Source organism: Carex rostrata, chromosome 13 (genome assembly GCF_964058835.1).
Source record: "Carex rostrata chromosome 13, lpCarRost1.2, whole genome shotgun sequence".
Taxonomy (NCBI): Eukaryota; Viridiplantae; Streptophyta; class Magnoliopsida; order Poales; family Cyperaceae; genus Carex; species Carex rostrata.
This window is the reverse complement of record NC_135930.1, coordinates 4,079,362-4,095,718: the sequence shown is the minus strand read 5'-3', so window position 1 is coordinate 4,095,718 and position 16,357 is coordinate 4,079,362.

The window sequence follows — 16,357 nt, the reverse complement described above, 5'->3', positions numbered from 1 at the left end:
AACAACTGGTAATTGAAGCGAGAATATCTCTCACGGGAATTTTCACAAACAGTTGATGTGCAAGAGAGTTGTATTACACCACATTCAAAAGGGAAGAGAGGAGAGCTGAGGATTGGGCAATTGGGGGAAGAAAGGAGTGGTGAGGACGGTATCAGAAGCACATATATTTGGCTGTATTATTAACAATTTTTTATAATATGGGATAGAGATGAAAGTACGTGTATGATTTTCCAATTTTTCACATGTAACCAATAAAAAGAAGATCGACACAAGCATACTATAGTTTTTACTCGATACAACACTCATAAAAGTCAGTACTTTCCCAAGTCACATGTAGATCAGACATAAACACTCATATGTGGAATCCACATGATAAATTAAAAATCACAATCGACTAAAAGGTAATAAGATATATTGGATAACTTTTTCAGTGTTATTCATTAAAGGCAACATCCAAAACATGGAATATAAAGATCTTTACAATACCGCATAATACATAGAGCAAATTAATTTGTTGAACTAATAATAATGAGAAGGGATAAACCAATAGAATTTAGTAGCAAAAGCCGTAGCCTCTCCCAAGGAGCGTACCTCAAAGCATCTGTTCTCTCTCATGTCAAACCCAAGTAGTACATACTCATATTGACACCCTAAAAAAATGGGATTTTTCTTGAAATTAGTGATGAAATAGATGCAGTTACCCCTATATCCATGATCATAATCACTAGCCATCAAGCTAAAAGCATTATAATCATCCAAAAACAACATCATATCACCAATTCCGCTCAACTTGGTCCAGCGGGGTTGCTTTTGCTTATCATCGTAGTAATTCTCAAGGAGATAAACCACAAATCGGTGATTTACATAAGGTACACCATCTTCATCTTCAACTCGTGGGGGGACATCATCTTCATGCTGCAGGGGAACACCATCTTCATGCTGAGGGGGAACATCATAGTGTACAACTAACAACAAGCCATCTCTTGCTGAAATCAACCAACAACCATTCACAGATTCCTCAGGACATGAAAATGTTGACACTACTTCTCGAGTGGTGTCATAAAAAACAACAACATGTGGTCGTGTTGTGAAAATATCATCTCCATAGTGATACACGAAAATCCTTTCCATGTGATGTGCAAGGTATCTCATATATGGGGCATGCATTATGAATTGTCCGTCTGATTTCAAATTAAAAAAATCAGATATATTTCCAACGGGTGGAAAATGGACAACTCCACTACCACTCACGTTGCAACCTAGCCGGTTAACCATATGCGAAAAGATAGTAATATGATCATTAACATGGCCGAATGTAGTGGCAAATGGGATCTTCACAGTTTACTAGAGTCGAGTGTGAGTGGCAATTAAAAAGGTAGCCGAGAGAAAAGTAGTATTTGTTTAGGCAGTTAAAATGTAGGATCTTTAACAAAAAAAGTGAAGAGGGATAGTTAATACTGTAATTAGACATCAATGTTACATGCTTGTATAAGTTGTAACACAGCTATAAAGGTGACTTCATCCAGTTTAACATGTACAATGCTTTAGGAATTAACCCGTTATTTATTAAAACCGATATCAGTCCATTAAATATCACCACATTAGTTTTTTTTTTTTTTATACCAGCAAATACTTCCTTTGCTTCTTTTATTCTCTTACACTTGCTATATGCAGGAGCAGATTTAAGACTTAGCTAAAAGTGACTAAGTCACCTCTATAATTTTGAAATTTTAATTATACATATAGAACTTTAATTGAATTTTATCTTTTTAAATTTTTTTTATATAGTCTAGTTACACTCAATAAATGATATATATTTAATTGTAGCCTAATAGTTAAAGCTCTATTTTATAATTGAGAGATCTTAAATTCAAATTTCACTCACTCCAATTTTACATTTTGATATTTAGATAGTCCAATTTTATTCCTTCTTCAATCATAATAGGTAAAGTATCCAATGCACTTTTAAAAAGACCAGGCTTAACCCACCGGCTAAACTCGTGTAAAGTATATGCATCTCTCTGGAGGAGCATTGTATCTAATGTATTTATACTCGGGCGGGTACGGGTACCCCGGGTATACCCGGGACGGGTACGGGTACGTCTCGGGTACGGGTATACTCGGGTACAAGGGTATACGGGTACGGATATGGCGGGTATAATTTTCAAAAACCATACCCTACCCGTCCTATACCCTTACCCGTGTACCCTTGACGGGTAAGGCGGGTACGGGTACGGGTAGGGCGGGTACGGGTATTTTTTTTTTTTGCTGTTTTTTTTTTTTGGTTTTTTTGTTGGTTTTTTTTTGCTGTTTTTTTTTTTGGTTTTTTTGTTGGTTTTTTTTTTGCTGTTTTTTTTTTGCTGGTTTTTTTGTTGGTTTTTTTTTTGTTTTTGTTTTTTTTTTTTTTTTGCTGTTTTTTTTTCTGGTTTTTTTGTTTTTGTTTTTGTTTTTTTGTTGGTTTTTTTTGTTTTTTTTTCTGGTTTTTTTCTATTTTTTTCTGGTTTTTTTTGTTGGTTTGGGGGGGGGGGGGGAATTCAGATTTTTTGAATTTTGAAATGGATGAACAGTACTCGGGTATACGGGTATGGGTACTCGAGTAGTCGGGTACGGGTAAACTCGGGTAGGGTATGGTCGGGTATTGGTCCAAAATAACGGGTCCGGTCCGGTTTTTTCCCGTACCCGCGTACCCGAGTACCCGACCCATACCCGGGCTCGGGCACGGGTACCCCGGGCAGCGGGTACGGGCGGGTATACCCGACCCGGGTTTTTGCCAACCTCTAATTGTATCAAACACAACCCGTGCCGTGCGTCATCCTGCCTATTAAACCTTGAATAAACATGTAACAAAGAATTTCCAATTGAGATATCCATTGTATCAAAGCAGGTTTTTATGGAAATCCTTATTCATAGAAATTATAAAATTCAGATGTACAGAAAGAGTGCATCGTTTTTATCAAATATAGTAATATCGGACTCAATGAGTCTAATTCATTGATTTTTTTTTTAATCTGCACAGAGAATTTGCAAGAAAAAAAAATCAACCAGTTAGTGAATGGATCGTGAACAGTGATTCTGCTTTATATAGATATTGATTTTCTACGGCACAAAACCCACTGTATCCGTAGAAAATTAATGATTATAGAGGGCTTTGTGTTGCAGAAAATCAACCCCTTTATGGATCGGATTTTCATAGTTTTCTCTAAGTTGATTAGTTAATGTCACACCCCCGATTCGGAGGTGCGACAGTTCCTACCGCGCCTATTTACCATTCAATATACGTAACACAAGGCATGGATCTTTTTATGCATTGCCAATACATCCATTATTTTTTCCACATCCCAATTTATTTACAATATTTATCTGACATTTTATAGTGGATGATGCTAGAGATATATTCTCTGCACCCTGTCAGATATAATAAACCCAAATCCCATACCTTTAGGTGGCCCTGCTGTCAATTACCCGGAAGCGCTCTTTATCTTCGTATAATAAACCTGTAACCCACAAGGGGAAACGAGTGAGAAATAATAAATTATTTCTCAGTGCTGATTGCCACTCAGATTATTGGATTCGAAGAAAATCTATATTCAGAATGAAATCACCGCACGAGAAACAACCAGTTTATTTCATAATGACGAATGCAAATGCTCAATAACAATATCCAATTGAATAACAAATATTTCATAATTAAATTAGAACTCTAAGAATCTTATTAGAATAAATGGTTTGGGTAAAAATCTTTTAAAACCATAACATCAGGTAATGTTTGAGACCTATCTTTAGAACCACTAAGTCTGGTAACATTTGGTTTCTTAACTTTACAATTTATAGTCTGGTAACACTGAAAGATACTATAACATGTATCTGTCGTGTCAGGGCTTATACCATTCTAACTATTATGACATATTATTAACAGAACCAATATGAAAACAATATTACAATACTGTCATTATCAGAAAGAAAATCAATGATAAGACAGTTACCACAGTTCATTAGTTTCACAATCACAATTCACATTTATTCAATATCCCCTATCCAACCGGTACTGGATTCAGTTGGGGCCATTCACCATATGCGCATAAGGGTCCTGGAGTAAAGTTTAGTAGCTAGCTAAACTTTACAATATATTAATCATTTTTCTCCACTATATGGAGGTTCAAGGATTACAGTATTTCATATTCAATTAATTCAATCACTGTGGTCTCAATCAATCATTTGCAATCAGAACAATCAATCGATAAACAATATCAACATGACAGTCAACAGACTTACCTGTAATTCAGTTTCAGTTGTATTGGGCTATGCATATGATGCAACAGTTCAATCAATGCAGTCAATCAAATATTCAAAATGCACAGCGAGTTACGATTTAATTCCTAGTCATGAATCTCAGACCAATCCAATAACCTCGCACCTCATATCGTAGGGCAAATAGAACGAGCAATCATTGCATATCAGTTGTCCGAGCAATCCTGTCAAGTCTTATTCCACAGTATATATGCCTATAGCATAATAACATATTCTCGATTAATACTTATAAATTATCGTTACAAAACAATATATATGTACACACTAAGCAACTAGTTGATCACTTGTTTTTCTTATTCATTGCTAATTAATGACTTCATATATTAATTATTGCTTAGTTCTTAACCTTTAATATATTTACTTTATATTTTTAATTTATGTCTTATTCAAGGTCAAACAATTTCCATATCAATGTTCAAAGTCTAGTACAAGTATATAATTTCACAAACTACAAATATATCCAGTTCAATTCTCTTTTATATCAAGGTTCAGTTTGATTCAAAGCCTATCCTAGTTAATTTATTTCCATCCAACTTACAAGTACAAATCTATATCAAAGACTCTCTGACAAGTACCATCCGAAAGTTTAACTTCTTTATTTTGCAACTTAACTCCTCTGACAAGAGGGTTTTACTAAAGCATTAGTAATTAGCAAATTTAACCTTTATTTTATTTTCTGTTCATACGAACCAGCCCCTAGAAATCCAAAACTGGGATTTTCCTCTCTATCATTTCTGATTGGATATGTACATGACTTAATTTCTAATTCTAAGAAAAATTCGATTATATGTACATGACCTAAACATCCAATTTGACCACACAACTCGAAAACATAGATTATAAAGAAATTTGATTACCTTATAGCGATCAGTATAGAAATCCAATTCGAATTGAAATGACTATTTAGAATCAACGCGACGTAATCGGAATTCCAATCGGAAATCATATATATTTTTATCAAAATATTTAGAAAATTGGTTCTAAGTTTCTTTCTCCTCTCATTTTTTTTATCTTTCGATTTCATTTGGTTATATTTATCAATGGAGATATTAAGTCAATAAAAGAACTTTAAGTAAATGAAGGTCGGTTAAAAATTAGAAGTCATTCATGCATGGGGCCCACGTGGTAAAGAAAATGCCACGTTAGTTCTTCTCTCTCTCTTTTTTTTTTAAGTTTTGTATTTTAATATTTAATTCTTTAGATTTCAAATATTATACATATAAGTCCAAAATAATTTCAAGAAATTAGAATTTGAAATTTTCCAGGTGTTATAGTTAATGTCTACAAAATGGAAAATTATATATATAACTGGAATATGCTAGCATGCTACGCGTAGCATAGAGGTCCTCTGTGCAACGGCTCAATATTCGACTTTTAAAAATTCTAACGGTCGATCCGAACCGTTCATCTTGTTTTCCATATTAATATGTGTTTGGAGACCAAATTTTATATTTTTTGAAATTTGTTTACTATTTTTTTTAGATTTATTGAAAATTGTTGTTTTCAGCAAATATGGACCATAAAAAAATAACGATTTTCAATAAATCTAAAAAAATAGTAAAAAAATTCCAAAAAAATGTAAAATTTGGTCTCCAAACACATATTAATATGAAAAACAAGATGAACGGATCGGATCGACCATTAGGATTTTGAAAAGTCGAATATTGAGCCGTTACACGGAGGGCCTCTATGCTACATATATGTAGCATCGTAGCAGGTTCCTATATAACTAGTTTATTTATGTTCAAATTTTTTAACCGTAATAATTTGACAAATTTGTTAGTGAAAAACTAAAAACAAATAGAAATTAAATGAAATTAAAAATAATTGTCATAGAAATAATAGAAAATTAACTTAGAGCATCTCCATTTCAAAAATTAATTAAAAATTATCACGCAAAATAACAAATCCATAATTTTTCCCATGATGAGATATAAAATGTAATCTCTTTATAAAAAACTTAGTAAATATGACATTCTCATACATCTATTGTTTTATAAAAAAAAATTATTACGTTGAATTTGAAATTTGAATAAAAAATCAACTATAGATGTTTAAGCTACTACAAAGACACAACTCCAATGATACAAAATTAAGCACAAAAAATTTGGTCAATACGTACTAATTAAACAGTTTGTTAATGTTATATTATACATTTTCTTTCCTATGTTCTGAAATTTTGATTGCAACTCTTTGCATACATGAGACATGAGTAATGAGCTACATGCAAATTAAATGAATAATATATTTAGTGTTGTTACGTGTGACAATAAGTGTTGGTTACAATTGGTTATTAGCTTTTATGTATGATCACCATCATACCGATGCAAACACCATGAATTAATGTAAATTGTTGCATGATAAGACCCTTTAAGTAGAATATAAAACAACAACAATGAACAAAAGTGATTTATGTAGTATTAGAATAAGTTCTTAGTTCCTCAAAATAATTAAATTGCAAAATAAATTAACAAGAGAGATCATATAATGTGAAACAAATCTATTGAATTGAAGAACAAATTAATATAATCTATAAATAGGATATTAGAGGATAATCAAAATTAACAATTTTCTTATTTTTATCTTATAGTGACGTTGTCGTTGTAATTGATCAAGTGGCACCAAATGAAGCGTTAATAAGAAAACTTTATCTTATGGTAATGACATTGTTTGGTATTGTAACTACTAGTCGGTTTTGTGTATGCAAAACTGAAGCCTCTTCAGTGTTATCTAGTATTAATCTAAGCTATCAGAGAAGCAACAACGTCAATTTTTTTTAATATAAGACTGTAAATTATAGTTAATGGACATTATTACTTTAAAATAGTACCTGTACTATTTAGGCTTTTGTCTCACCATGCAAGTTGTCACAATGCTTCATGCTTGTTAAAATAGTACCTGTACTATTTCTATGTATTTATTATGGATTTTTAGTGTGCAAATTAAAATTGTCTACTTAAGTAATATTACATAATGCAATTCAATAGTATCAAACTTTGTTAAGTTTCAATTTTTTCCTTTGATTTGAGATTCTTCCTAAATATATTTTTCTTTTTAAGTTAATTTTAGTTTTGCAAATATTTCTTCATTTTTATATTCTTAATTTTACTTGAAATTTCTAGCAACTCAAGTTGTCCATTTTAAGAAGCTTCAAATTTTATTATTTCCTTCAATTAACAACATAAAGAAATGAAAAGACATAATAGAACATTACAGAACCTATAGTAACTCTTACATATATAATAGGGTCTTATATTATGTGAATTTCTATCAAAACTTGGTCAACTGTGTAGTTTGAGCCTGTAAATATTCGGTGTCAGGAAACGGATTTACTGTCTAATAAGTCAAAAGAGTACTTAAGTCACTCCTACAAATTCAAAAAAAAAAAAAGTTATATATAATAAAATTTAAATGATTTTTTTTACTGTATATAGTTTAATCCTTTATAAAATTCTACATATGTGCTTTCTCAAAAAAAAAAAAAAAAATTACATGTGTACTTTAATTAGAGTTTTATTCTTTTTATTGTGAATATTTAGATTCAAATTTTAGCTCGTCATATCCCAGCATTTGCAATACATGTCGACTAGCACGGTTTTTAACAACACAATTAAGTTGTACTGCTTGAAGGGAGTTCTTGTCCTCTCAGGTATTTCAGAGAATTATCCTCACTTTACGGTTTGGGATTCGGATCACCATAGGGGACAATATTATTGGGCTTTGAGATTCGTTCCAAGTTAAAAAGAACGGTCCAGATCTAGTAATTCTAAAAGATAAAGATTCCCTGATACTTATCAGGTATTGGAGAGGATGTGAATTTCCTTGAGGGATGGATTGATAATGAATTATCTTAATTAATTGCCTCTCTGGTATCAACAGTGAGAGACGGATGATAAAAGAAACCTGGAAAGAGTGAATGCATTAGATTTTATACACCCCTACAGCTTTTTCCCATTCTTTGGCCTCCAATAGAAACGACGGTATCATGGCATTTCATCGAACACCTTTTGTGCAGAACTGGGTTCCCTAAACCTCGAGTAGAATTCATACAGAGCGCTCGAAACAACCAAATTCAATGCAGAACCATGTTTCCAAACAAACCCCCGTGAAATTGTGACCCATATTCAAATAGAAGTCTGCTACAAAATTAGTACAACATCGCAAAACGGAGGAGCAAGTGATTCATTAGGAATTATACAAGTGTCAGTCAGAAGCATCTTTTGAAAAACTTGCAATGCAACATTGTATTGCCCGTGTGGGGCATGGGACGATATCATAGTAGTTCATGATGTGATGTCCTTGTGAGACATTTCATCGAACAGTTTATGTGCATGATAAAGGTCGACAGTTTTCAAATAGAGTGACAAGAGAAGGTTGCTAATGTAAAGGTGAGAAGGGACAAATCCCAATTTGAGAAACGCAGCATGTGTTGGAAAAATATGAACTAACCAACTAATTTTAAATCTGAATTTTAATCAATAAAATAAATAACAATTATATTAAAAATATAATCAAGAATATAATTAAAACATTATTACCCAGAGCTGCAAAATGCGGACCTAAGGCAACTTCCCGTCCTAAGCGTAGGAATAATCGGTTAAGATTGCCCCAAGTTACGCCGGTATTCCTCTGCCTGCGGGCGCAACCGTGGTAGAGGTTGATGTAACTTCTTTCAACAATGATAGCAGAATAATATGTTTTCTATATAGAAAATATTTATTTGTGGGAGAATAGAAATTGAATTTATGAAATATGGAGCTAATAGGAAGAAGAGAGTATATCAATTATTGGATTATTGCTCTCCAAATGGTATGTGCTATTTATAGGCAAAACCATAGATATCAATCAATTTGTGCATTCATGACTCTTAAAAATAATATTCAATATATTACCGTTTCTTTTGTTATTAAGAAATTGAACCGAAATGCATCAATGGAAATGAAACGGTAATAAACGGTAATCATGCATGCTGGCAAATTAATTTCATTGCTTGCGCAGCTAGCAAATTAACTCAAACAGATATTTGATTTCATTGCTTGCGTAGCTGGAGCAAATTAAGTCAATTGATTATATGAGTAAATGGCAAGATTTATAAATTTAATCAAAGACACAAACAGCTTTCTATGTACCATATTTACATGATTTGATTTTCAGTGGCAATAGACAATGAGCTTTTGTGTAGAAATTGGATTAAGAAAATATTTCACAATTAGCTCCATAATTCATAAAATTAAAACGTTAATATTAACATAAATAATTATTTAAATAAATTTTGTGTTTTCAAAATATATTTCTAACAGCATGTGTATAAGTTCCTTGGATGAGCTACCTAGAGTTTGAGTAAGAGATGTGAGACTGAGAGACGCACTTCTCTAAGAAAATGTCTGAGGTGTTCAATTCGCTCAAGGTACAAAAGGAGTGGAAGAGAAGATTCGCAGTCTGTGCATGAAACAATGGCGTATGTTTTAATTGCTCAAATGTCTCTGAAACAAAAGAGGTACTGGTACAACAGTATCATGCTTTGGTTTTACCGTTGTAGTTCATATATATCAGACACACAAGCCATTAACAGGATGTAAACGAGCATCTGCGTTCGTATTCTTTTCATTTCTAAAAGGCACTTTTATTTTAATTTGAAAAGATTTTTGTTTTAAAAACGAACTTTTATCGGTTTTCGTTATTTCTTTTATATTAATAATTGCTTACGTGGTCATTAAAAATAATTAAAAAGTTAATTGCACGAATGTAGATGTTTAAAAATTAAAATTAATTTAATTTTTATTTTGTGCTTGACAGTTATTTTTAATTTCTTCTTAATCTTACTAATATAGATTTCAGCTTGACAGAGAAAATTTCAAATTCTCTATAGGTGATTAATGATTATCTATCATCTATAAAATGGAGAACTAAATAATTAGTTTATATTTGTTCAACTTTTATTTTTTTTGGGTTATTTGTTCAAAAAAATTAAATTGCAAGAACATGGCAAATTTGTTAGTGAAAAACCAAAAGCATCTATAAATTAAAAATAAAACTAAATACAATTGTCACATAAATAATAAATGAAATGCCACACAAGCCCTTAACAGGTCTAATCGAGGATATGCAATGATATTTCTGTTTTATTTCTAAAAGCACATGCATGGCACTCTCTATTTTAATAATTTAATTTAGAAATACTATTTAAAAAAAATTGTGTTTAATTATTTTTTTTGTTGACTCCTGATTTCTTTTTAATATTAATTATTTTTGCCATGACTATTAAAAGAAATTTAAAGTTAATTGCACAAATGTAGAAGTTTAGAAACTAAAATTAACTTAATTTCGAAAACCAACATTTCTTCTATTGACAAAGGCAATGCCCTTCATGTGAGAGGACGTATGTTTGAAATCAAAAAATTCATGTTTAAGAAAACATGCTAATTATAAAATTTGCACATATCCAAAAAAATTACAAAAAAAATTTAGGTTGGATTTAAAATCAGAATAAAAGGTTCAATATTATACACATGTTCTTTCCATTTCTATTATACACATTTTCTTCCTATGTTCTGGTTTTTTAGTTGCTAACCCTTTGCACACATGAGACATGAGTAATGAGCTACACACAAATGAAATCAATAATAAATTTAGTGTTGTTATGTGTGACAACAAGTATTGGTTACAATGGATTATTAGTTGCCATGTATGATCTTGCCATCATACAGATGCAAATACCATGAATTAATGGAAATTATTGCATGATATATATATATATATATATATATATATATATATATATATATATATATATATATATAAGAAACTCCAAGCAGAATATAAAACAACAACGATTTAAACTGATTCATTAAGGGCCTTCTTCTCAATTAACACTAATTGCAAAATAACATTGCAAAAAAGATTATATAATGTGAAACAAATTTATTAAATTGAAGAACAAATATAGATATAAATAAGATATTAGAGGATAATCAAAGTCTTATTTGTATTTCATAGTGTCAGTGTCGTTGTACACTATCACAATGTATATGGTGAAAATTAAATTTGGACTTTAATTGCAATACACCACTGTGGTTGTCTCCATGACAATTGTTTGACATTGAAGCTATTAGCCGGTCTTGAAGATGCAAATTGCAAGTTTCTTCGGTATACTGAAAACAATCTAAGTTGTTAGAAAATATTTCAATAATAAATGTTGATAGGAGAAAGGGGAGATAGCACAATGGCTAGGAAAAAATTCTAGAGTTGTTGTACTCAAAAGTCGAGAATTCGATTTCCCCTTACAACTTCATAGCTTCTGCGAAGTTTAAAAAAAAAAAAAAAAAAAAATGTTGATAGATCACAGATATATTTAGATTATATGTAAAATTATGTAAGCATTTTTTTTTTTCATTTTACCTTGCAAGTAGTCACGGCACCTCCTGCTTGTCAAAATAGGATTTATGGTTTTGTAGTGTCACATCCCGGAACAGGGGGTCGCGCAGTTTTGTTTTAAAATGCGGTTTTGTTCATGCATGCGGATTTATATTTATATTATTATATTTTTATGTGGGTGGGCCTGATTCTATTAGTATGCGGGGGGTGGCAGGGGGGCGGCAGCCCCCTGCGAGCGTTGTCTGAGGTTACGAAGCACCGCTCAATAGAGCACGGAAAATTTTATTTTGGAGAAGTCAAATTGCATGAAAATCCTTTAACCGACGGTCCAGATTAGTCAAATTATCATATGATTTGATTTAAAACAAGTTTGGTTCAAAACCGATTTAATTTGACTAAGTTATACCCTAAAACAACATTTTTCAGAACCCATTGCGGCCCGCAATAGGGCTGTTGCGGCCCGCAACACTTCCCAAAATTTCCAGCCTTTGAAATTTGCCTCTGTCTCCATTCATTGCGGCCCGCAACAAATTCCAAAATTCCCAGCCTCTGCACAGCACTTCTGCCTCCATTCATTGCGACCCGCAATGACTTGGTTGGCTTTTTAAGCTGCGAATTTTTCTCTGTCTACTCTCATTGCGGCCCGCAATAGGGTTATTGCGGCCCGCAATAAGGGTACTGTTTTTCATCCCTTTGCCCATTTTCGTGGAATTTCACCCCGTTTTCAAACCCGATCAAATCCCCGTATAACTAAACAATTATTCCCCATTCACTAGAAATTTTAATGACGTTTAACATGCAATTTCAACATTTAAATCATAACAACCATTTAAAACATACCGTTAGGGTTTTATAACATAATACGGTTCGATAATAACCTATACATCAAAATAACCGACTACGGTTTCAACTACACATTCAAAATGGCATAAAAAGGGTTTGACATAACCTATTAGCTCGGCCTATACTCACGAGTCGAGCCCGAGTCCCACTTCACTCGCGTTTACCTGCACATATCAGTTCAAAGGGAAAAATTCCCCGAGGGGAGGGGGTGAGAAAACCTGTCATCCGTTTTCTCAGTGCGGAATTTAAAGGGCTACTGGATTTGTGAGAAATCCATCACCAGAACTAAATACACTAGCAAAAGGGTATTTATTTATTTATTTATTCACCATTAATAATAAATGCACATGTACCGGGAATAGATTCAAACGGATTTCAATTCACATCTCATCAACATCAATCAACGAATTTCCAGAAAGATTTGGTTTCACAGATATAATATATATAGGTCTAGTTATGAGGTACAGATATCAACTATCGATCACCTCCGGCTTAACAGTTCTATTGTTCTGGTTTCAAGTCATACAATCTCATCAATTCATCACTTAAAATTTCACGGGCATGTTCCGCGAATATGCAACAGAATATTACTTTTCTCAAAAAGAAATCACTGACACTTTCACTGAATCACTGAACCACTGAACCACAGTTCTACCTAAAATTACACTGCACTTCCCTTACCCAACCGGTACTGGGTTCACTAGGGCCATTCTCCAGATGCGCATAAGGGTCCTGGATGAAAGTCTAGTAGCTAGCTAGACTTTCCACTATGATACACTGTTCACTTCACACAATCAATCCAAGTCATACTGTGGTTCCACTCACTTATTCAAAACGACAGATCAACAATCGATAAACCGTACCAACATGAGAATCATAACAGTTATACAATTCAATTACACTAATATCACAATTAATGCAATGCGGCAACAATGCTTTCAATCAGAGATTCAACATGCTATGCACAGTTTATTTAAATCAAGCAATCAATATAAATATAATAATATGCACCGTTATTTAGTTCTACGAATAAACCCCAAAACAGATCCCGTGAACCCCCGCACCTGGTTATGTAGGGCACGTAGAGGGTCCGCGATCTCGCGACTCGGTAAGCTCGTCAATCCCGCTAGCCGTGCTCGTTAGGATCTATCCATAGGTCAATTTATTAAATTCCGACACTTTTACAATTTAAACCCTAATCAATTTTTGGGAAAATCCGTAATTTGGAAATTTGGTTGCACTTTGGAACACGAAATCAATCAATTTACACTTTAGAAACAACAAAGGCACAGAATAATCAATTTGGTACGATTCTACGGGTTTTCACCGAAACCCTAAAACAAGGAATCAAGAAACGAGAGAGAAATAGAAACGAGAATTACCAATGGAACGGATGGATGTGCGAGATTTGAGCTCCTCTTCCTATATCTCGGTTTTCGGGCAAAATGGTCACCGGGGTGTCTCTCTCTCACTCTCTCTCTCTCTCGTTCTTTCTCTCTTGGCGGAAACAAAGGAAAAGAAGAAAAGAGATGGGGGCAGGAAAGGAAAGGAAGGAGGGGAAGAGGAGGGAATGACAAGGGGCCCCCACTTGTAAGTGGTATTTTTGCAAAATAAACCCTCCACTTGTTCGATATTGTTTAAATGATTTATATAACACCTATTGTTCCTCTTTCTTAACACAATTAATCGTATAATTATTGTTCACCATCCACGTCACTAATTTCGTATATACGTATATATATATATAATTCGATTTAACCACTTATTATTTTAATTAAATCTGAATTTTAAAAGTTCACAGTGTTACATGTAGGGTACAAAATTAAAATTAACCACTAGTGCATAGCCAATTTTTTTATAATATTAAAAAAAAATAATTAAATTTCAAAAACTAACCAAAGTTGTACATGATTTCAAAATCTACCCAAACCGCAATTTTTTTTTGCAATAATTCAGTCTAAAACCGTAAAAATCTTTTGCAGTTTCAATTTTTTTTTCATTTTTCAGATTTCTTTTATTTAAATAGAAATATTTATAATTTATTTATTTTTTGTATTGAAATATTAGAAATATTTAATATATTTCTTTGAAAAGAGATGAAATATTATATAATTTGATTTACTATAAAGATTGCTACAAATAACTCGGATCAACATTTTTCATGCTGAATTTTTTTTGTTGATGTAAGACAAATTAATATATTTCTTTATGTGTTATTGAAAAAAAATAAAAATGCTTGAATTCTGAGTTATTGATCCCAGTTGAAAAGTCACTTCTAGATAATACAAAAAATATTGTGATCCTTATAGTACATTTAATTTATAAAAAGTTGTATCTATTTTGAGAATTCTTTTTAATAACAATAATTAAATAACTTAAATTTTTTATTTTTTTTAAAAATAGATACAATTTTTTAGAAATTAAATGCACTAGAAGAATGACAATATTTTTTGTATTTACTTAAAAGTGACTTTTGAACTGCGATCAATAACTGAGAATCCAAGTATTTTTATTTCTTTCGAATAACACATAAAAAATATATTAATTTTTCTTACAGCTGCAAAAAATCCGGTATGAAAAATGTTGATCCGGATTATTTGTAGCAATCTTTCTAATAAATAAAATTATATAGTATTCCATTTATTTTCAAAGAAATATATTAAATATTTCTAATATTTCAGTAAAAAATAAATAAATTATAAATATTTCTATTTAAATAAAAAAAATTAAAAAAAGAAAAAAAATTAAAACCACAAAAATGTTTTGCATTTTTTTTTAAATCGCAAATTTTTTTTGCTGTTTTAGACTAAATTACTGTAAATATTTTTTGCAATTTGAGTATGAGTAGATTTAAAAATCCTGCGTAATTTTTAGTTAGTTTTTAAAATTTAATTATTTTTTTTAGATATTTATAAAAAAATCGGCAGCACATATACGCTGATTAATTAATTAGTGCCATTTAATTCTATCGAAGTTGTAGGCTTGATTTATTTTTCCTATGTTATGAGTCTCTTCCTAAATTGATTTTGTGTCCGCCAATTTTTTATTTTTTTTTCCGTCGCCCGGACGGGCATAATTGAAACGTTGCATTTCTTTTTTCTATTGCTTAGCGCCGTTAAACTTTAGTTTAGAATTAACTATGATTAATTCAGACGGGAGAATATACCGCGGATCGGAACAATTATTTCCGTTTTATCTACCGATTTTTTTTATTTATATCCAAAAAAAAATATAAATTTAAAAAACTAACCCAATTGCCTGTTAATTTCCAAATCTATCCAAACCGGAAATTTTTTTTCCGGTTTCAATACCAATTTCCGGAAATTGGATCCTAAATCCGGAATAATTTTTTCCGGAATTAGGATTTTTTTTTTTTTAGAAAATTTTTTTTTTTCCGAAAATTTTTTTTTAGGAATTTTTTTTTTCAGTTTTTATTTATAATTTATTTATTTATTGTATTGAAGTATTACAAATATTTAATATATTTTTAAAAAAATAGATGAAATACTATATAATTTGATTTATTCGAACAACTGCTACAAATAATCCGGATCAACATTTTTCATGCCGGATTTTTTACGGCCGTAAGAAAAAATAATATAATATAATATATGTATATGTATATGTATATATAATATAATATATGTATATATATGTATATATAATATAAGAGGAGGGTTCCAATGCCTCATTTTTTTCATACCTCATATTTTATATTTTCGTTTTCAAAGTTCAAATTGTCGATCCGAACCATTCAATAAAATATTTATACTAAAATATGGATGGAGATGAAATTTTATATTTTTTGGATTTCTTTTTGCTATTTTTTAAG